The sequence below is a fragment of the Bombina bombina genome, chromosome 6 (genome assembly GCF_027579735.1).
Source record: "Bombina bombina isolate aBomBom1 chromosome 6, aBomBom1.pri, whole genome shotgun sequence".
Taxonomy (NCBI): Eukaryota; Metazoa; Chordata; class Amphibia; order Anura; family Bombinatoridae; genus Bombina; species Bombina bombina.
The window spans coordinates 617,629,573-617,654,355 of record NC_069504.1 but is presented as its reverse complement, the minus strand read 5'-3'; positions in this window follow the sequence as shown (position 1 = coordinate 617,654,355).

The following is a 24,783-nucleotide window of genomic DNA, read 5'->3' as shown; positions in this document are numbered from 1 at the left end:
CCACCTCTCCCACGGCCGTAATGGCACTTCCTCTGCAAGAACAACAAAAACCAATCAATGTTCCCATCTTACCTCCACCTCCCCTACACCCCCGCCCATCTGATCCCCCCGCTACCTCTTGCTACCCCTTTTTTACCCCAATGGCCCCTACCCCCCATCCATCCCCCCTACTACCCCTCCGATTGACCCGCCTTCCCCTGGGACCCCACTAGCTTCCTCAACCCCCTACCTGCTAGGTCTTCCCCCAGGACTCCCCCTCCCCCTGGGGGAGGCTCCCAACCTTTGACTTCTTGCATGCAAAGCTGCCCTGCTACACTTGTCCACCACTCTTTTCCCCACCGGAACCTCCAGCTGCCCTTTTAACCTACCAGCTACCTCCAATCCCCCTCTATAGTGCCAGTTAGCACACCCTACTCATACCTATATCCCCTCACTCCACCTAATCACCATACCGGCGCCCCCCCTTCCTGTCTATTTTAACCCTCCACTCAGTCTCCCCACCTCCCACTGCCAACTCTCCTCTCTCTTTTTTTTTTTTTATTATCCCCAACCGGGTTGCCAGGGTTATCTACCCCTACATCCCCCTCTTTCTCTCTTGCCTCCTTTTCTTTTTTTTTTTTTTTTGAGATGCTAGCACCCACGGACACCTGGCCCAATCCAAAAAAAAACACCTGAATTTCCCCCAGAACTCCCTTACACCCCACCACCCACCTCCACCTAAAAATCTCCCCCAACCTGCTACCACCAGGCCCCACAGTGACATCCAGCTAACCATTCCTGACCCCCGCTCCCTCCTGTCCTCCATGCTGACCGGCACCTCCTGCTTCCCCCCCTAAGCCCGCTCCTCACCCATTGCCGTACTCCAGCTCTGCACGCTGCCCGGCTTAAGCCGCTGCAGTCTCTTCCACTCCCCAGCCTCTTACCTGATGCGGGCATCCTTGGCCAAGACCGGCAACTCCTCCATCTCCCTCTGGCTGCGTTGGGCCCCAGCTGATAACGCCGGTTCGTGATGTCATCCTCCATCGCTGCCCTAGGCCGCAAGCCCACCCTGGGCCTGGCTGTTGCTCCCGCTCCTGCTCCTTGCTGTGCCCCAGCGAACTCACCACCGCTAGGCCTACCGCTCTCCCTCCTAGGCCTAACAGTGCCCAGATCCGGACTCATGCATTCTGGCGGCCTAGACCTCCGTGCCGGCCGTCCACTCCTCCTGTCAGCAGCCTCTCTGGTGATGGGGATCGTCACCTCCGCTCCTGTGGCTGCCTCCCCAGCCGTGCCTAACTGCTCCCTTATCCAGTTGGCTCCCTTCTGCCTAGCCACCTCCATCAGCTCAGATAACAAGGCCTCCATCTTAGGTAAGGAAAAAATTCTCCCACCGTGCTGCTCCTGTTCAAAATTAATGCTGTCACTTCCTGTTGTGGGTTTATAAACCCCCCTTCTTAGCCCATCCCCTTATCCTCTTTCTCACCCCATGCCCTGCTTCCTAGTGGGTCGTATAACCCTTTCTTCAAGTTTCTTCCTTCAGGGTTATTACTTTTCTGTTGTCAAGTTCTTGATATCAGCCTTGAAAAACAAACTGAAAATTAAAAATTCAATGGCTATTTCAGAGGTACAAATATTAAATTGGAAATGGTTTGATTGATCCCTTTGTGCATTGTTTAATGATGTTAAAGGGACATGATATACAAATATTGAAATACTTGAAAGTGATGCAGCATAACTGTAAAAAGCTGACTTGAAAATATCACCTGAACATCTCTATGTAAAAAAGAAAGATATATTCAAACCCTAATGTAAAGGGCTTTAAGCAGCAAATCAGTATGCCTGTCCCGGGACCTGCAAGGGAGCTTGCCTCATGCACACTCATGTTATTTCCCAATTCAGTTTAAGTCGGTTTACTATGAAATCTCATGAGAGTTAAAGGGCCATGATACCCAAATGTTGAAACACTTGAAAGTGATGCAGCATAGCTGTAAAAAGCTGACTAGAAAATATCACCTGAACAAAAGTTTCTCAGTAACCACATCCCATTGTAAAGGACTTCTAAGCAGCAAATCAGTATGTCTCTCCCGGTACAGCTAAGGGAGTGAGCTACGTAAACAATCATCTTATTTCCCTATTCAGTTTAAAAGAAGTAGTTTACTATGAAATGATTGAAATCTCATGAGAGTTAAGTCAAATCTCATGAGATCACAGTAAAAGAGTTCATGACCTCAGCACTGTTGATAATGATTGGCTGTTGTTCATTTCTTCATTTTTTTATTTTTTTTTTACCTGCAGCTGGGCATCAACTGAAGTATAACTTTTAACACAGAACTTACTCTGCTGAGCTGAAGAAGTTGTGAGGTAAAATTTCTTCCTTTTTTACATAGAGATGCTCAGGTGAAATTTTCCTGTCAGCTTTTTACAGTTATACTGCATCAGTTTCAAGGGATTTAGTTTATGAGTATTATGTCCCTTTAAGTGAAATCTCATGAGATCACAGTAAAAGAGTTCATGACCTCAGTACTGTTGGTGCTGATTGGCAGCTGTTCATTTCTTTCTTCCTTTTTTTACCTGCAGCTGGACAGCAGCTGAAATATAACTTTTTACACAGAACTTACTGAGCTGCAGAAGTTGTGAGGTAAAATATCCTCCTTTTTTACATAGAGATTCTCAGGTGATATTTTCCTGTCAGCTTTTTACAGTTATGCTGCATCACTTTCAAGTGATTTAGCATATGAGTATTATGTCCCTTTAAGTGAAATATGTGCAAAAAACTGAAGTAATTTGTTTTCAAGACAAGTTCAGGACTTTGAACGTGGACATGATGGGTATAGTGGACATGAGTGTTTGATGTGATATCTATGCTGATAATACTATAAAATGGTTATCATACATTTTTTGTTTATCAAGTATGAAGTGTTTTTATGATTTGCATGGTTTTGGTCTACAATGACGAAGACTTGTATGGGAAATTAATATCTCACAGAAGAAAGTAGCTGTGACTTATCTGCTAGACAATATTGGAATTGGAAAAATATCTAACATCGTTCCTCATACATTGAAATAATAAAGCCACTTCAGTATTGCACATTTTTACTTTTCACTGCCCAGAAAAGCCTTAATGTGCAAGGTAACAGCATTTAATAAATAAATACCACAAAACCCTTTTTAAAGAGGAATAAAACATATTTGCCAGACTTTTTTTTATATATATTACAGTAATGATTTTTGTTTTCTCTAAATTCTAGTGGTTCTTGTTTGCTCTGCTAGATAATATATATTTGGCTAATTAATAAAATTAAATATGTAAACTCACATTAGCAAAGGAATATAAAAGAGAAATTAAGAGAACCTCAATGGTCATTATTTAATAAGTTTGGCCAGTATGTCATCATCAGCTATTTCCAGTGTGTTTGACGCATGTGCAAAATCAATGTTACATTTCAATATGCCTTTGGATACTTGGTAAAAGGTAAAAAAATGATAGTTCGTAATTTTAAGTCTTTTTAGCTATAGAAGTGAAAAATGGGCCCAAAAATGTGTTTTATAAGTGTTTTAATTTTGAATTGTGATAACATATCCCATAGTAATGAATTATAGGCACACAGAAACCTTGAAAATATGTGATTATGATTATGCCAACATTAAAAATGGGCTGTATGTTTGTTTGCAACCAAAAAAAAAAAATGAATAGAGTTGATGTTTGGGGGAGTGGATTACATGAGAATATAAAAAAATATTGAATGTTTGACAAATAACTGAGATCTAAAGTTCAATAACACAAGTGTAACACTGGGGCCTATCTATCAAGCTCCGAGTTTCTGGCGAGCCTTCAAGCTCGCAACAATGTATCATGAAACACAGCACTCACTGCACAGCCAGGAACAGGTTTACCAAACCCAGTATAGATACATAGAAACAGAAATCGTTCCAGCTGGTGCAACAAAAGACTTTATTGTGCAAACAGGGATAAAAAGCGACATTTCAGGCCCACACTTGGCCTTTTCTCAAGCTTGAGAAAAGGCCAAGTGTGGGCCTGAAACGTCGCTTTTTATCCCTGTTTGCACAATAAAGTCTTTTGTTGCACCAGCTGGAACGATTTCTGTTTCTATGAGCCTTCAAGCTCGCCAGAATCACCAGTTATGAAGCAGCGGTCTAAAGAATACGATCGGGTTGATTGACACCCCCTGCTAGAGGCCGATTGGCCGCGAATCTGCAGGGGGCGGCGTTGCACCAGCAGTTCACAAGAGCTTAATATACTATATATATAATATGATATTAAACCTGATGAAACAGCCACTGGTGGCTGAGAAACGCGTTGCTAGTTTTTAATATTTTTAATAAAGTAAGCTGATTACTTTTACCACTTGCTGCCTCAACATTTGATTTGATTTCCTTTGGGAACACTATTTTGGGTTACCAATCATCCTCGTTGGATTCCTGGAGTATCCTGACTGCCCTTGAACAAGTCTGTTGGGTGACTGTATTGATCCCAGCCTGCTCCAATAGCATCAAATGAGATGCTTCAACAAATGTGAGTGCATTTTAAACACTTATTACCATCCATTTTGGGTCAAACAGTACTAGGCCATATAGGCACCCTGTGTTTTCTACCATTATCCACAGATATCCTAATAATCTCGGGAGGCTGGTTTTCTGGGTTACTGTTATTGATCCCAGACTACTCCATTTGCACTACTTGAGGTGCTCCATCACATGTGAGTGTATCTGACACACACAATAATTATTTCTTTGAACCAAACAATATTGGGCCATGTGGCGCATCTGTCTTCTCATTCTTGTATAATTTGAAGTTTGATAAACAATGTAGTATTGTAGCAAGTATGGCCAGTAGAATACTTGATTGTAATATAAATATTTGCAGCAGAAATGGTTGTTCTTATGGTACTTTACAGATAACTAGTTAGAACTTATTTTATGCAGAATTAACTAAATAGACTGGAATCTGTTAGGAGGGCTACTAAAATGTTTCATTGTCTAAAAATAAAACTTACAAAGAAAGACTTTATGATCTAGGTATAGCTTAGCGGAGACAATGCTCTGTGAAGTGCCAAAGCTACCAAAGTCTTAATCTCCTGGTTGCCAAAGAGTTATATTTGCTATCCTTTCTCACAGCTAAGCATTGAAGTTATATTGTATAGCAAGTGTATCATCTTTGAAGGAAGCATGCTTTGTCATATTAGTTTTTACTTGCCAGATTATGGTCACAATTTAAAAGATCACAAGCTGGCTGTGTACAGACACTGTGTCCGGAAAGATAGCTCAGCATGCTAAGGCACTGTGGCTGAGCTCTGTAGCAACCCAAGGGTTGCAGGTTCGATCCCCGGCGGGGTCCACTCAGCCTTTCATCCTTCTGAGGTCAATAAAATGAGCAGCGCCTTGAGACCCTTACGGGTGATTAGCTTCGCTTTACAAGTACCCAATACAATACAGCCATATACTGTGGTTTATTACTATGAATGGAATGGTATATTAAAGGGTTTACACCAATTTTCAATAAACTATATGTAATAGACACTACTATAAAAATAAGATGCACAGATACTGATCTAAAAATTCAGTATAAAACCTTTTAAAACTTACTTAGAAGCTCCCAGTTTATCACTGTTGAAAAGGTTAGGCTGGGACACCTATTAAAATGGTCTGGAAAGCAAAAATAGCAGACACTCTACCACTCCCCTGCATATGAAGAGTCCCTTTAACCTCTTAAGGACATATGACGGATGTTTTCCGTCATAAAACCATTGAGCAAACTGAAAGCTGTGTCCAGGAGCAAGCTGGAGTAGGTAGACAAACAGTCTACTTCTAAGACTTTGGGGCTTGGTTAGGAGTCTTATAATGTTATTTAAAAATAAGCAAAACTATACATTTTTACAAAGAAAAAAAACTGTATGGGCTATATAAATTGATCATCTACAAAACATGATCTCTTGTTAATTTTATAAGCATTAATTGCCACTGCAAGTTCGCGGTAGCAATTACCAGCCACTTGTAATGGCTGGTTATTTATCGCTCACCTGCAAATGGGAAAATGTTCCCGTTTGTGGGCGCAATAAATTAGCCCTCCACTTGTAATCTAGCCCTATATGTTGAGTTTATTGTAACCACAGAATAATTGAAAGCATATCATAGCATTGGATTAACCCAAGACGTTTTGCACACAAATTAAATGCTCAGGTTGTATTGCAGGAGCTGACCTAAGCACTGATTGGTCAGCTGTTCCCACTGCATTGTGTGACATATTTTTTTATTATTGTTTTTTCTGAAACTGTGAACCACTGTTCGGCTATTATGAAAACCTCATTAGAGGTTGCTCCACCACCCTGCTTGCCTCTAGCTGGTCAGTGATATTACTGTTCTCTAAAGGGAGAATATGCAAGTCAGGTAATATGGAGAAGAGCTAGGAAAACACTTGGTAAACTGCTGGCATCTAGAATTAATATACATATGAAAATTGTCTCAATAATTAGCATATTAAAAGCTACAATTCTCCAATATTCAAGTTACAATGTTGCAGCAAGCTTTTCTTTTCAGCAAAATGTTAGTAACACAAATAAGCTTTATTGAATCCACACAATTAACTATTTAAAAGTTTGAAAAATAATTCAAAATACACTTTCTAATAAAGGCTTTACATTTAAATAATGAAAACTCATTACATAACATTATCCAAGACCTAGTGGATAAGCCACCACGTTGAATACATTATAGTAGATTTTTTAAATTAAACAAAATATATGCTGATCATTTTACCAAAGAGTATTTATACCAGTGTACCTAAAAAGGGCTGGTAAGATAATATAATATTTACAAATTATGTTTTGCATATGTTTCTGGTCATTCTAGAAGCTAAATGGAAAGAAATGTATTAATCCTAGTTCAATAACAAGTTAATTAATGATCCTTGACAATATTTTGTCTGATCCCTCAAGTAATTTATAACAATTATTTAGCTTTTTACATAATATTAATGGTTTAAAGCCAGACAATTTGACCTTAAGTTCCTATGTGTCTTGTGGAGACTTTATCCACATATAAATAGCTGACCATCCGCGCCCCTCAACCAATTCATTATGAGCTAATGTCTGTTCTTCATACTATACAAAAGGTCTATAAATAAACCAGTATTTGACTCATGCTCATATTTTATTAAGTTAACTATAAAGTTATTATAATAACCTATTGCATCAGGACTTGTTTCCAGTGTATGGGAGAAGCAGAACTATTTATGGCTGCAGAATAAAAAGTCAAATAAATAGATCACTGTAAGACAACTGAAGTATTATGTTTAAAGCCAAAAATGAAGCTTGGGCCAATGCATTTGACTTAAATGTTGTATGATTAATGATCTTACTTTTGTCCTCATTATCATATGCAACTCATAAAGTTTATTATACAATAACTCATGTGTAAGATGGTAGAAGATGATTTTGTCATGTAGTTTAACATGGAGTAATAAATTGAATTTATTTTTATTTTAAACAATTGAAAGTTCAGTTCAACTAAAGTGATCTATACATTTTTGCAGGTGTATCCTCTTAGAATATGGAACATGTATGTTGGAGGTTGATGACATATGTAGAGGCTAAAATCTATAGTAACTATTTGACAAATTAAAAACTAGAAGCCTAGCAACCTTGTTTTAAGGCTGGCAACAAACAATAGATTCAGGAAGTCAGACCAAAAGCTAAACCAGAAAGTTATGCAGTAATCAGAAATTCCAAATAGCTACGATAACTATGCAAGGAAAATTGAGAGCTGTTGCCTTGAATTGAAAGTGCTGCATCAAAATTGATGTATACCACATTGTGATATCATGATGCATGTGAAATATTATTATATTTGGGGATCTTAAAGAGGTGAACATGATGATTAAGGTAAGAGAGAAGTTCGAAATAACAACAGTAAAGTTAGATGCAGATGAGTGAGAAAAATAGCCAGTAGTAAAGAAGATTTTCACCTGAAGCTTTTGGAAAGACAGAAGTGGGTTTGACTATAACACATTTTGGGCTAGATTGCAAGTGGAGTGCTAAATTATCACGGGCATGTGATAATTAACCAGCCATTAAAAGTGCCTGATTATGCTACTGTGATTTTGCGGTAGCAATTAGAGCTCAGAAAATTAACGAGAGATCCGATCTCTGGTTCATTTTCTAAAATTGCTGCAAATGCCCTCAAAATAGAGCGCATTTTAGTTTTTTTATTTAAAAAAAATAGCACTTTTTTTAAAAAAACAAAAAAAAAAAAAACAGCTCACTAGGCAGTTTTTGGGGTCTAAAGTTGGTGGGAGTGGGGTGTTAGGAAAAAAAGGAACTGAAAAGTGCCTTTACATCATAGTCTATAGGAACTGTGTGTTTCCATTAAATATATATGTATTTGACTATATACATACAGTATATTTTAACATTTGCTGCCATTGCTGCGCTTCCCCCTTTGCTGCTCGAGGTTCTGATGCAGACTCTTACAGCATCAGAGCGAGCCAATTGGAGCCTATGGAAGCCCGCTATTGTGAGCGCAATGCTTACCAGCATTGCAAATGCGAGCTCGCATTCACATTGCTATTAACTTGTAATACCAGCGCACATTAGCGGGTGCTGGTATTATATAGTGGAGCGCAAATATCACTTTCATGAATCTAGGCCGCTATATGGTAAACCAATTAATTAGTAGCCTATATTGACAAAGCCTACAGGCAGCGTTAGACACACACTCTTTCCAACTCCTATGTTATTTTATGCATGTTATCAATTGAGAATGGATAAATGTATGAGTTTTAGTTAAGAAACTGCTACAATAGCATACTGCAAAAGATCCATTTCAAGTAGGTAAGATTCAATTACAGCTGTCTCCAGCCTTCCCAAGCTATTGAGGTGCTCCAATTTCTCAGTCTCTAAACTAGTATTTAATTGTTTTTGGCTCAAAAGAATGGAGGGAGGTGTTTGAGCTTTAGTGAATCTACTCTATAACATACTATAGCAACTGTAGGAAATGGAGACTTTGGAGACGGCTGTTAATAAATGTACAAAAGATTTTGAGTCTCCAAATAGCAAGTCAAAAAACCTTTAGTGAATTAAGGTTTTTTAACTTACTATTTGGAGGCTGGAAATCTTTTGATTTTTGACAGTGATGTTGGGATCAGTTTAATCTCTTTTCCATGCCCCAAAAATTTGGAGAGAGGTGCTGTCTTCCCTTGTGAATTATTTGTTAATAAATGTACCTCATTAAAATACAAGGACAAAATTATATCACAAGGTCATCTTAATAAAATTTGTAAGATTCTCAAAAACTAGCTAAAGCACATATGATAATATAATTCAAGCCTAAGTGATGAAACCAGACAAAATGGTCTAGATTTAATAAATCCCATTAGTGACTTTAACAAATGTACATAATCCATTTTGCAAGGGTATTTCCTATGTTTTGTGGTTATTATTATTATTTTTCGCATTGCTAGCAGTTTTTATTTGGAGAGGTGAGATATTATGTAATGGACACTACTTGCCACTATATATATAAATTAACAAAACCTCCACCAACAAAAAGCTGGAAAAAATAAGTGATGTGATGCTTAAAAAATTTTGATCATGATTTCACCTTTATAACAAATGTTTCTTTCATGATTCAGATAGATCATACAATTTTAAGCAACATTCTAATTTACTTCTGTTATCAAATGTACATTATTGTTTTGGTATCCTTTGTTGAAGGAGCAGTGATGTACTACTAGCAGATAGCTGTACACATCAGGTGAACCAATGACAAAAGGTCTTATATGTGCAGCTACCAGTCAGCAGCTAACTCACTAGTGCATTGCAGCTACTGAGCGTACTAAGGTATGCTTTTCAACAAAGAAATACAAAGAGAAAAAAGCAATTTAGATGATAGAAGTAACTTGGAAATTTGCTTAAAATTGCATGTTAAATCATGAAAGTTTAATTTTACATATCTGTACCTTTAATCCATTCCAGTTGGAGCTAATGTTTCAGAAAAACTGTGAATACGGCTATAAAATATTCACTTCAGCATAATTCATTTTTGGAATTGCTGCAAGTCAGATTCCTTTATCCTACTCTGTGAGAAACTGTGTTTGGTTTTAGTTACATGTAACCCATATATGTACAGTATGTCATAAACTGCACATGAAAATGCAATAACTATACACATTAAAAGACACTTTCCAATTTTGTACTTTAACAGTAAACATATAGAGCAGAAAAAGTATATAGCATCTTTATTGATTCGGATGTCATACTAAAACAATAAAAATTAGATGGATCACATTTTGTTGAAAGGGCAGAAATATAATGAAGTGAATGACAGAAAATGAGAAGCGAGTCTTTTATCCTTGAAAGTAAGGAGTGATATGCTCAAAAGAGCAAAGCCGCATGTTAAATAATGCCTGTGAGTATCAAATGTCCATGTCATGATTTATGGTTCTGCACACAACTAGATATTTAAGGAGTCACCATACATTTTCCAGATGAAACAGTATATCAGGTTTAAGTCAGGTATGACATTCAGAAAATGTTATGTACAAGGTCATTGTATGTCATTGTTGCTGTGACTTCACAGAGAATTTGACCCTTTCCTTCATTTGCCATAAAAATCCTCCATCACTGAATAATTCCGTCATTCAATTCCAGCAAAATTAGTGCAGACACTAAAAATGTCAAATAAAGAGAATAGAAAGAAAATATTTTTATCATAATCAAGTTTAAAAATAACATTTTATTAATTTTCATAGAATAGAAATATAATTCAACTACTGCATATTTTATTGATCAATTTAGATATAAATATGAACACACATACCAAACTGAAATTAGATTTTCCAGGATCCAGATTTGCTTAAATTCCATCTTTGTAGTAAATATATTATTTTATTTTGTTTTATTATTTTTTGGCAGTAAAATGCTGAAACATTATCTTGCCCCCCAACAGTTAAGAAATTTGCTAAAACAATGAAGTTAAGAGAAGTGTTATTTGGCGTTTGCTAAAGGGTCATAACCCATTAATCTCACAAGTTATTAATGTTAGCTCCTTCCAAAAAGTGTTTTTTTTTTTTTTCAATTTGCCAAACAGTCTTTTCTTTCATTTTCTGCTCTTACACTTTACAAAAAGGTGAAACGTGTCACAGTCAGGACAGTTGATCCATTGTTGAGATAAGACTTACAGAAGCAAAGTTCTGGTTGGTTGGTTTTTTAGTATGTCTGGTTGAAGATCAGGATACTTACAATAAACTGGCATTCAATTAAAGTTAGAAGTGCACAAGACAGCAATTTAAAGGGAATGTAATGTTTAATTAATTATTTACTACCACAGACACTATGGCCTAGATTTGGAGTTTGGCGGTAGCCGTGAAAACCAGCGTTAGAGGCTCCTAATGCTGGTTTTAGGCTACCGCCGGTATTTGGAGTCATTAAAAAAAGGGTCTAACGCTCACTTTTCAGCCGCAACTTTTCCATACCGCAGATCCCCTTACGTCATTTGCGTATCCTATCTTTTCAATGGGATCTTTCTAACTCCGGTATTTAGAGTCGTGTCTGAAGTGAGCGTTAGAAATCTAACGACAAAACTCCAGCCGCAGAAAAAAAGTCAGTAGTTAAGAGCTTTCTGGGCTAACGCCGGTTCATAAAGCTCTTAACTACTGTGCTCTAAAGTACACTAACACCCATAAACTACCTATGTACCCCTAAACCGAGGCCCCCCCCCACATCGCCGCCACTCAATTAAATTTTTTTAACCCCTAATCTGCCGACCGCTACCTACGTTATACTTATGTACCCCTAATCTGCTGCCCCTAACACCGCCGACCCCTGTATATTTATTAACCCCTAACCTGCCCCCCACAATGTCACCGCCAGCTACCTACAATAATTAACCCCTAATCTGCCAACCGCAAAGCGCCGCCACCTACATTATAGCTATGTACCCCTAATCTGCTGCCCCTAACACCGCCGACCCCTATATTATATTTATTAACCCCTAATCTGCCGCCCTCAACGTCGCCTCCACCTGCCTACACTTATTAACCCCTAATCTGCCGACCGGACCGCACCGCTATTATAATAAAGTTATTAACCCCTAATCCGCCTCATTAACCCTATAATAAATAGTATTAACCCCTAATCTGCCCTCCCTAACATCGCCGACACCTAACTTCAAACATTAACCCCTAATCTGCCGACCGGAGCTCACCGCTATTCTAATAAATGTATTAACCCCTAAAGCTAAGTCTAACCCTAACACTAACACCCCCCTAAGTTAAATATAATTTTTATCTAACGAAATAAATTAACTCTTATTAAATAAATTATTCCTATTTAAAGCTAAATACTTACCTGTAAAATAAATCCTAATATAGCTACAATATAAATTATAATTATATTATAGCTATTTTAGGATTTATATTTATTTTACAGGTAACTTTGTATTTATTTTAACCAGGTACAATAGCTATTAAATAGTTAAGAACTATTTAATAGCTACCTAGTTAAAAAAATTACAAATTTACCTGTAAAATAAATCCTAACCTAAGTTACAATTAAACCTAACACTACAATATCAATAAATAAATTAAATAAAATACCTACAATTACCTATAATTTAACCTAACACTACACTATCAATAAATTAATTAAATACAATACCTACAAATAACTACAATGAAATCAACTAACTAAAGTACAAAAAATAAAAAAGAACTAAGTTACAAAAAAAATAAAAATATTTACAAACATAAGAAAAATATTACAACAATTTTAAACTAATTACACCTACTCTAAGCCCCCTAATAAAATAACAAAGCCCCCCAAAATAAAAAAAATGCCCTACCCTATTCTAAATTACTAAAGTTCAAAGCTCTTTTACCTTACCAGCCCCAAGAAGTTCAGCTCTTTTGCCTGTAAAAAAAACATACAATACCCCCCCCAACATTACAACCCACCACCCACATACCCCTAATCTAACCCAAACCCCCTTAAATAAACCTAACACTAAGCCCCTGAAGATCTTCCTACCTTATCTTCACCATACCAGGTTCACCGATCGATCCAGAAGAGCTCCTCCGATGTCCTAATCCAAGCCCAAGCGGGGGGCTGAAGAGGTCCATGATCCGGCTGAAGTCATCATCCAAGCGGGAGCTGAAGAGGTCCATGATCCGGATGAAGTCTTCATCCAAGCGGGAGCTGAAGAGGTCCATGATCCGGATGAAGTCCTCTATCAACGGCATCTTCAATCTTCTTTCTTCGGGAGCCATCATCTTCCATCCGACGTGGAACATCCTCTTCTCCCGACGCCTACTAGCCGAATGACGGTTCCTTTAAATGACGTCATCCAAGATGGCGTCCCTCGAATTCCGATTGGCTGATAGGATTCTATCAGCCAATCGGAATTAAGGTAGGAATATTCTGATTGGCTGATGGAATCAGCCAATCAGAATCAAGTTCAATCCGATTGGCTGATCCAATCAGCCAATCAGATTGAGCTCGCATTCTATTGGCTGATCGGAACAGCCAATAGAATGCGAGCTCAATCTAATTGGCTGATTGGATCAGCCAATCGGATTGAACTTGATTCTGATTGGCTGATTCCATCAGCCAATCAGAATATTCCTACCTTAATTCCGATTGGCTGATAGAATCCTATCAGCCAATCGGAATTTGAGGGACGCCATCTTGGATAACGTCATTTAAAGGAACCGTCATTCGTCGTTCAGTCGTCGGCCAGGATGGATGTTCCGCGTCGGAGGTCTTCAGGATGCTGCCGCTCCGCTCCGGATGGATGACGATAGAAGATGCCTCTTGGATGAAGACTTCAATTGGATGGAAGACCTCTTCTGCCCCGCTTGGATGAAGACTTCTACCGGATGGAGGACCTCTTCTTGCTCCGCTTGGATGAAGAATTTGGCTCAGCTGGGTGAAGACGACTCAAGGTAGGGAGATCTTCAGGGGCTTAGTGTTAGGTTTATTTAAGGTGGGTTTGGGTTAGATTAGGGGTATGTGGGTGGTGGGTTGTAATGTTGGGGGGGGTATTGTATGTTTTTTTTTACAGGCGAAAGAGCTGAACTTCTTGGGGCATGGCCTGCAAAGGGCCCTGTTCAGGGCTGGTAAGGTAAAAGAGCTTTGAACTTTAGTAATTTAGAATAGGGTAGGGCATTTTTTTATTTTGGGGGGCTTTGTTATTTTATTAGGGGGCTTAGAGTAGGTGTAATTAGTTTAAAATTGTTGTAATATATTTCTAATGTTTGTAAATATTTTTTTATTTTTTGTAACTTAGTTCTTTTTTATTTTTTGTACTTTAGTTAGTTTATTTCATTGTATTTATTTGTAGGAATTGTATTTAATTTATTTATTGATAGTGTAGTGTTAGGTTTAATTGTAGATAATTATAGGTATTTTATTTAATTAATTTATTGATAGTGTAGTGTTAGGTTTAATTGTAACTTAGGTTAGGATTTATTTTACAGGTAAATTTGTAATTATTTTACCTATTTTAGCTATTAAATATTTCTTAACTATTTAATAGCTATTGTACCTGGTTAAAATAAATACAAAGTTACCTTAAAATAAATATTAATCCTAAAATAGCTATAATATAATTATAATTTATATTGTAGCTATATTAGGATTTATTTTACAGGTAAGTATTTAGCTTTAAATAGGAATAATTTATTTAATAAGAGTTAATTAATTTCGTTAGATTTAAATTATATTTAATTTAGGGGGGTGTTAGTGTTAGGTTAGACTTAGCTTTAGGGGTTAATACATTTATTAGAATAGCGGTGAGCTCCAGTCGGCAGATTAGGGGTTAATGTTTGAAGTTAGGTGTCGGCGATGTTAGGGAGGGCAGATTAGGGGTTAATACTATTTATTATAGGGTTAGTGAGGCGGATTAGGGGTTAATAACTTTATTATAATAGCGGTGCGGTCCGCTCGGCAGATTAGGGGTTAATAAGTGTAGGCAGGTGGAGGCGACGTTGTGGGGGGGGGGGGCAGGTTAGGGGTTAATAAATATAATATAGGGGTCGGCGGTGTTAGGGGCAGCAGATTAGGGGTACATAGGGATAATGTAAGTAGCAACGGTTTACGGAGCGGCAGATTAGGGGTTAATAATAATATGCAGGGGTCAGCGATAGCGGGGGCGGCAGAATAGGGGTTAATAAGTGTAAGGTTAGGGGTGTTTAGACTCGGGGTACATGTTAGAGTGTTAGTTGCAGACGTAGGAAGTGTTTCCCCATAGACAACAATGGGGCTGCGTTAGGAGCTGAACGCGGCTTTTTTGCAGGTGTTAAGTTTTTTTCCAGCTCAAACAGCCCCATTGTTTTCTATGGGGGAATCGTGCACAAGCACGTTTTTGAGGCTGGCCGCGTCCGTAAGCAACTCTGGTATCGAGAGTTGAAGTTGCGTTAAATATGCTCTACGCTCCTTTTTTGGAGCCTAACGCAGCCATTCTGTGGACTCTCAATACCACAGTTATTTTAAAGGTGCGGCCAGAAAAAAGCCAGCGTTAGCTACGCGGGTCGTTACCGACAAAACTCTAAATCTAGCCGTATGATACTTATACTGAAAATGTTGACCATAATTTTCTTTGAAATTATATTTTTGCACTGTTTTATGTATCATCACTGACCTCTCAATTTATAAGTTAAAATACAGGCACAATTATTATGATCCAGTGGCGTATTTAGGTTTTCTGCTGCCCTAGGCACTCAGAATCCTGCTGCCCTACCCCCCCCCCCCCCTGCCGTATTTAGGCCATTTTTGGCAGTATAATTTTTTTGGTCAGGGAGTAATGTGACTTTTTTTTGTTGCATTTTAAAATTAAATGTTCCCCAGCCAGGGCTTTTTTAGTCTTTAAAAAAATAATAATTCTGAAACCAGTATAGATGGTATCCCAAACAAAACTACATAAAAACCAACAGCCAGCAGTGTAATGGTGTAGTATTATTACATAGTTAATAACAACTAAATTGTACCAGTTTACTGTATATAATCATATAATTTAAAACCCATCACCATCTTTTAGCCATATATTGTAGAAAACACAAGTTTTTAAAAGAATATAATTTTATCAGACTCACTAAAATAAATGATCTAAAACCAACACCATGCAATTACTTTACAGTGCAAGAAGATGAACAAATGGTGTCCATAAATGATACTGCTTTGTAAACTCAACCACTTCTCTGTGCAAAATAGCATAACATGGCCTAGGTAGGTGAGACTTACTTCAATACATGCATACTGCTCCCAGGTAAACCACACTGAGACCTGATCACCCTCCGTATATATCACAGACCGGGGAACTGGATTGTACTCAGCGGGTCATCCGGTATAAGCCACTTCCAGACCAACCGGGGTAAGGCCACAGTAAAAAGCACACTTCGTTAGTAACTTCACTCACCCCTAGTGCCGTTTCGCTATTTGCGCTGTTCCCAATGATCTCGTGGAGACGTGTTTATTCCAATGCCACTATCATCCGAAAAACGCTTCCGGCAAAGTTGTGGTCACTCCAAACTCCAAGGCCCCCATGCAAACAAACAGGGACCACGTGGTACAGCTGCTCCAATTAGATTCAGTGGAAAGAGTTGTCAATCACTCGTAGGCAGAAAAAAAACAGCATTCACTTGGGCTATAGTGCAATACTATGTATACAAATAAAAAGGAGTGAAAGAATCAGGAAGCGGGTCCCTGTACCCACTACGAATATAGGCATAAAAAAAGAGGAAAAAAAAATTAGCTGATTCTCACACTAATATTAAATGAAATAAGCTTTAATCCATGTTGATTAAAAATAGGAGACAAAAAGCACAGGACAAACAGAACGCAGCCAAGCAGAAACGTCTGACCGGTTTCGGTCACACAGGACCGTAATCATAGACATAATTGTACACACATGTTGCTACCCTTAATAAGGGTTAAAAACACACTGATTGGTTAATAACAAATGCTGCGTAATAAACACCTACAAAACATATAGATGTAATGCTTGTGATAAGATAAGAACCTATAGACAATATATAAAGACCTGAAATTTGTCAAAAAAACAGATATTAGATAACAAAGATAACATAGAAACAGTTATATAACAGTTGGATATGTCAAAGAAAGGGAATAGACACAAAGGATTATACTCACATTGATATCATGTGAGTATAGATAGGTTCTTATCTTATCACAAGCATTACATCTATATGTTTTGTAGGTGTTTATTACGCAGCATTTGTTATTAACCAATCAGTGTGTTTTTAACCCTTATTAAGGGTAGCAACATGTGTGTACAATTATGTCTATGATTACGGTCCTGTGTGACCGAAACCGGTCAGACGTTTCTGCTTGGCTGCGTTCTGTTTGTCCTGTGCTTTTTGTCTCCTATTTTTAATCAACATGGATTAAAGCTTATTTCATTTAATATTAGTGTGAGAATCAGCTAATTTTTTTTCCTCTTTTTTTATACTTTACAGTGCCACACACTCCAGAGCAATCATTTACACCTTACTCATTTAACTATGAAATAGAAAGTAAGAGTGAAAGACTTGGCTATAGGAAGGGAAAGCAAAGGAAGCTCTTAACTCCAGATTGGCAATCAACTATCTGCATTCTGCAACAATATGCATTTATAAAAAAAAAAAACGTTATGGGGTGTTATTGTAGGCTGATCCTAATTACATTGCTCTTGAGTAAAATGTAAAGTACATCTCATGTCTCAAAACCAAGGCATTTATACTGTAACTCTGTAAGGATAACAAACTCATTATTCAGCTCAATATGGTATAAGCCGTTGCTGTCAATTGACAGGTCTCCTTATGTGTCTACTAGGACTCTTGCCTGGAATAGGTAGAACTCTCTGAACTGGGCATATACACTTTTAGCTTACTGGGTTCCCTCTGTTATGTGACTCATAGGAAGAGTTAACCCCCCCCCCCCCCAATAACTAGGGAGGAGTATACTGGCCAGAAAGGAACAAACAAGGCTTTCATAAATTATGATCAAGCAGACACTTCTTCCTATTAAAATCAGAAATTTATTGTCAATTAGTAAAACCAAAATTATCATGTTACAGTTGTTACAATAAAGTTCTGCTTTTATTAGGAAGTGTTGGCTTGATTGTAATTTATGCATAACTGGCATTCTGGCAATGCATGTTAGACCTGTCCGACCCTTATGCAACCTTAACCCCCATTGTTAAACTTTTTTTGAGCTGCGGCATGCCCTGCGGCTGACCTACCTGAGTTAAGTAGTCAGAGTGACTCAGCCGGGTCAGCCTTCTCCTCTAAGGCTCTGCTCTGCCGCTCCACCGATACCATTCGTCGACTCACAACAGCTCCTGCTCCACTGCTTCTTCTAACTCCTCTAAGCGTTCTTCTCATGGTACCGCCTGGGAGATCACGTGCGCACGCATGTCAATAGACAGGAAGGCGGGCGGCAGGTCTAAAACGTCATGTGACCTCGGCGAAAAGCCGGTCACATGACCGCTGCACGGTCAAAACTATTTTTTTTTTTATAAATCATGTTGCCTACATAATGAATGCCAATGCCAACAGAGAAGTGCCGCCCCCAGAATTCTGCCGCGCCAGGCACCAGCCTTGTTGGCCTCGGCATAAATACGCCCCTGTTATGATCCCTGAAAGCAAAATAATGTACAGGGCAATTAACATGTCTTGTGCTGCCTGTAAAATACACATTATTGTAAAGAGTTAATTAAAATTATGCTTTAAAAAACAATTTTAATCTAAGAATATAAATGATTTCATACACACATTGGCCTTGATTTGATATACATTGTGAAACTAATATCTCATTGAACACTTGCCACAGCATTGCCACTGGAAAATGGCAAGATTCAAAGAGATTTGTAAGTTCCCATTCTCAGAGCAGCCAGTGATGAACTCATCTCCATTGAAATAAAGGAAACTGCATATTTGGGCTTTATGGATTTAGCTGCAGTTGCAGATGTGGAGCACCTTTGGTGTACGTTTGCATGAGTGAGCCTGCAGCTGTGCTTTCTAGCCTATTTGCAAGCGTTGAGCTGGCGGAATAAAAACCGCGCTTAAGCAGGGGGCAGCATTGCACAAGCAGCCACTTCTGCCAAGTGAAATGCGGGCAATGTATTGATACACACTGGCCGTGATTATGGGCGGATAGGTTTGTGGAAGCGGACTTTGTCCGCCTAGCCTTCCTATTTATATTTACACTTTTTGAGTTACCAGCTCCTACTGTGCATGTGCAAGAATTCACAGAATATATGTATATGCATTTGTGATTGGCCGATGACTGTCACATTATACAGGAAGTATGGAAATAGACATAACTTTGACATTTGTCAGAAAAAAATCTACTAATCCTTTGAAGTTCAGACTATGGGCTATTGCATTGTCTTTTTATAACGTATCTCTTGATTATGCAAATCTATAGTATTTACTAGTCCTTTAACTTTCAATGGCATAGAACAACTTACACTGTCAAGCATATCGACATCACAAAATTCTTTTAAAAAAAAATCCAAACTAACTAATAAAAACTAAAAAACAGTAATCCATATAAAACTATCACTTTAACACATGAACAAAAGAAAACTTGTAAAACAAATCAGGAAAGCAAATATATAGTAAGTTACAGGCAATTGCCTCTTTTTAAATCCCGCTAGCTGATTTCCCGTTAAGGTGGAAAATCCTAACCACACCCCGAGAATACCATGGGACACTCAAGAACACCCAAGGTCAGCCCCATTTTCAGATCTGCAAGACTACCTAGATGAATGCTGACTTTAATATACAAACATGCAAATATTTAACAATTGTACGTTAACGATCAACATTTGCAAATGTGTTTCCAAAGTCTTGCAGTTTTATTTATTATTTTTTCAGCATTTCTTGTGGTTAAGATTTGCTGTGTGAGATATCATGTATTGGGAAATTTAACATAACTATATATGTTTGTGGAGGGAAGACCCACTAGGAATCAGCTAGAAAATATAGGTTGAATGAGTCACTATGAATTTCAAATAACTTCTAACCCGAAAAATGAGTCCCCTACAGCAGTATAATGAGCATCTATGAATCTATCCCACTGTGTAGAATATTATAGAGCAAGGGTCCTGAAATGTGCAGTATCCAATTTAGCCTCTCTGGCTAAAACAATATTTACAGAAAAAACAGGCACAATAAATAATAAAAGTATACTGCAATGTTTTTGTATTATGAATGATTAAACATTTTTCTGGGGAATTCAGTTCTGTTTATTAGGTACAGCCCTGCTGTGCACACAAATGGTTAGTTTCACAACGTTGCAAGTCACATGACCACAGTTTTGGTAAAAATACAGCAGATCAACCTTCCTACTGTTGGTTAAGCATACAAACCGCAGCGAGAATAGGGAAGAGTGGTTATCTAATGGACTTTGAACATGGTATGAAAGTAGGTGCAAAACGTGCTGGACGAAGCGTAGCTGAAATGACAGTATTCCTGAACTTTTCACATACCACAGTTTCAAGGGTGTATCGAGAATGGTGCAATGAACAAAAACCATCTAGTTAGCAGCAGCCCTGTGGAAGAAAAATGCTTGATGATGAGAGAGGTCAGATGAGGCTGGCTAGACTTGTGCAAGCAAACAGATAGGCCACAATTTCGTGAATCACATCAGAATTCAACCGTGGTGTGGAGAAAAACATATTGAAATGCACCACTAGGCGCACCTTGTCCCTACTGGGTTACAACAGCTGGTGGCCACATCAGTTGTCATTTTTATCAGAGAAGAACAAGAGAGCATGCATTCTGTGGGCACAACAACACCAGCACTGGAACATCAAAGACTGGAAAAAGGCCGCTTTGCCTGACGAGTCGAAGTTCCTAGTGCGTGATGTTTCTGGATGGTTCTGAATGTATGAAAACTGTATGAATCCATGGACACATCATGTCTGATGAAAACTGCGCAAGGTGGTGGGGGCGGTGTTATGGTGTGGGGAATGTTCTCCTGACACCTTTGGGTCTATTGATACCCCTACATGCACGTCGGGACGTCACAGCGTACTTAAAAATTGATGCTGACCAAGTGCATCCATTTATGTTGACAGTTTATTCTCAGACAGATGGTTACTTCCAGCAGGATAATGAGCTGGTGCACAAAGAATGCATCACTATGGGATGGTTCCTGGAATAGGATAATTACTTTTCTTTGCTGCAGTGGCCCGCTCAGTCTTTGGATCTCAATCTAATTGAAAATGTTTGATGAGCTAGAAATGGCTATTTGCTGTATTATGAGATTTGCGGTGAGGCTAAAAAGTGAGCGTTACAGTCTAAAACGACAAGATCCATAATGCCATCTAAAGTCAGCAGTTATGAGTTTTCCGCTACAAAGCTGTAGCATAAAACTTATAATTAAGTGTTAAAAAGTACACTAAACACCCATAAACTACCTATTAACCCCTAAACCAAGGCCCTCCCGCATCGCAAACACTATAATAAACTCATTAACCCCTAATCTGCCGCTCCCGACATTGCCGCCAATAATAAAATGTATTAACCCCTATTCCACCGCTCCCCGGCATCGCCGCCACTATAATAAACCTATGAACCCCTAAACCACTGCCCTCCCCTAATCTGCCGTCCGCCCCACACCACCACTATAATAAACCTATTAACCCCTAAACCGCAAGCCCCCAACAAAGAAATAAACTAAAATAAAGTATTAACCCCTAAACCGAAAGCCCTCCACAACGAAATAAACTAAAATAAACTATTAACCCCTAAACCGAAAGCCCCCCACAACGAAATAAACTAAAATAAACTATTAACCCCTAAACCAAAAGCCTCCCCAATGGAATATACTAAAATAAACTATTAACCCCTAGACCTAACAACCCCCAAACTTTATATTAAAATTACAATTTCCCTATCTTAAATTAAATTAAAACTTACCTGTCGAATTTAAAAAAATAATTTGAAACTAACAATTAAACTAATATAATTATTAAAGTAAAATTAAACTAACTACCAATTAAATAAAACTACACATTAAAAAATCCTAACACTACTCTAGAAATTACAAAAAAGTATCTAATTACAAAAACAATTAACTAAATTACAAAACAAACAAAACACTAAATTTCAAAAATTACAAACAAATGATCAAAAATAAAAAAGAATTACACCGTGACCTAATCTAATAGCCTTATTAAAATAAAAAAGCCCCCCCAAAATAAAAAACCCTAGCCTACAATAAACTACCAATGGCCCTTAAAAGGGCCTTTTGTGAGGCGTTTCCCCAAAGATATCAGCTCTTTTCCCTGTAAAAAAATTACAAACACCCCCCAACAGTAAAACCCACCACCCAACCAACCCCCCCAAATAAAAAAAACGATCTAAAATAACCTAAGCTACCCATTGCCCTTAATAGGGCATTTGTATGGGCATTGCCCTTAAAAGGGCATTTAGCTCTTTTACATTGCCCAAACCCTAATCTAAAAAAACCCCTTACAAAAACCTAACATTAACCCCAGACAATCCTTTTACAGTTGTTGAAGTCCCGCTTGAAGGATCCATCCAGCCGACGAAGTCATCATCCATGCGGCAAGAAGTCTTCATCCAGGAGGCCTCCTCTATCTTCATCCAGCCGGCGATGTCCTCATCCATGCGGCAAGAAGTCTTCATCCAGCCGGCCTCTTCGATCTTCATCCAGCCGGCACGGAGTGGGTCCATCCTGAAGACATCCAGCATGGAGCACCCTCTACATACGGTCGCCACCGTATACTGATTCTTCAATGCAAGTGACGCAATCCAAGATGGTGTCCCTTGCATTCCTATTGGCTGAAAGATTTCAATCAGCCAATAGGAATTAGAGCTGCTAAAATCCTATTGGCTGTTCCAATCAGCCAATAGGATTGAGCTCTCATTCTATTGGCTGTTCCAATCAGCCAAAAGGATTGAGCTCTCATTCTATTGGCTGTTCCAGTCTTTTAAGGGCCTTTGGTAGTTTGGGGGTGGGGGTTTGTATAGTGGTAGGGGGTGTTTGTATTTTTATTGGAGCAAAAGAGCTGTTTAACTCAGGGCAATGCCCTATTTTGGGGTGTTTTTTTAAGGGTATTAGAATAGGAATAATCTTTATTTTTTTGGATAATTTAGGTTTTTTTGTAATGGTAGTTTTTTTTATTTTTTTGTAATGGTAGGTTTTTTTATTTTTGTAATGGTACGTTTTAGTGTAAGGCAGGTTAGGTTTTATTTCACAGGTAAGTTTGTATTTATTTTAGCTAGGTAGCTAGTAAATAGTTAATAACTATTTACTAACTAGTCTACCTAGTTAAAATAAATACAAACTTACCTGTGAAATAAAAATAAAACCTAAGCTAGCTACAATGTAACTATTAGTTATATTGCAGCTAGCTTAGGTTTTATTTTACAGGTAAGTATTTAGTTTCAAATAGGTATTATTTAGTTAATAATTGTAAATTTAATTTAGATCTATTTTAATTATTTTAAAGTTAGGGGGTGTTAGGTTTAGGTTTAAGGTTAGGGGTTAATAGTTTAATTTAGGTTGTTGCGATGTGGGGGGCTGGCGGTTTAGGGGTTAATAGGTTTATTCAGTTAATAATTGTAAGTTTAATTTAGATCTATTTGGTAAAAAGTAACACTTATTCCTCAGTAAATATGTGCTTTATATAAATGTAAAGAGTGCTGTATTCCCTGTCTTTTTAAAGGCCTAATATTAGATTGAGGCTTTTTTTCTTTTCTTATAGTGTTGTATAAATTTAATTTAGATCTAGTTTAATTATGTTAAGTAAGGGGGTGTTAGGTTTAGGGTTACGTTAGGGTTAGGGTTATGTTAGGGTTACAGATTAATAGTTTAATTTAGGTTGTTGCGATGTGGGAGGCCAGAGGTTTAGGGGTTAATAGCTTTATTTATGTGGTGGCGATATGTGGAGCGGCATATTAGGGGTTAATAAATGTAGGCAGGCATCGGCGATGTCGGGGGTAGCAGATTATGGGTGTTTAGACTAGGGTTTATGTTAGGGTGTTAGGTTTAAACTGTAGTTTCTTTTTCCCCATAAACATCAATGGGGCTGCGTTACGGAGCTTTTGTTTCCACGATCGCAGGTGTTAGACTTTTTTTTGCCGGCTCTCCCCATTGATGTCTATGGGGAAAGTGTGCATGAGCACGTGAAAAAAAACAGTGCTGCTTTTGTGTGCGGTATGGAGCTCAACGCAGCTATATCGCCCGCACAAGCCAGGTTTTTATTAACTTGTAATGGCAGCGCTATAGGAGGTTAAATAACGCCACTTTTGTGGCATTCTTTATTTTTCCTATAGCGCTCAAAACTCGTAATCTAGGTGTTTGTTTTGGCAAATTAGTTAAGTTAAATCAATAATTTTGTTTCACCAAATTAGGTATGTTAAGTTAAATGGTTTATTGGATCCATTTGTTATTTTGTATCCTTTTGTTATTTCGGATCTATTCTTTATTCATATTCATAAAGTTTAGAATATAATAATGACTATAAATAAAGAATGGATCCGAAATAACGAATGAATACGAAAAACGATTTAACTTAACATAAGGAATATGCTGAAACCAAATTATCTAAACTGCCGTCCCCCCACATCGCCAACACTAACTAAAAACCAATTAACCTCTAAACCATCGTCCCCCCACATCGCCAACACTAACTAAACCTATAAACCTCTAAACCGCTGTCCCCCCACATCTCCAACACTAACTAAACCTATAAATCTCTAAACCGCTGTCCCCCCAAATCTCCAACACTAAATAAGCCTATTAGCCCCTAAACCGT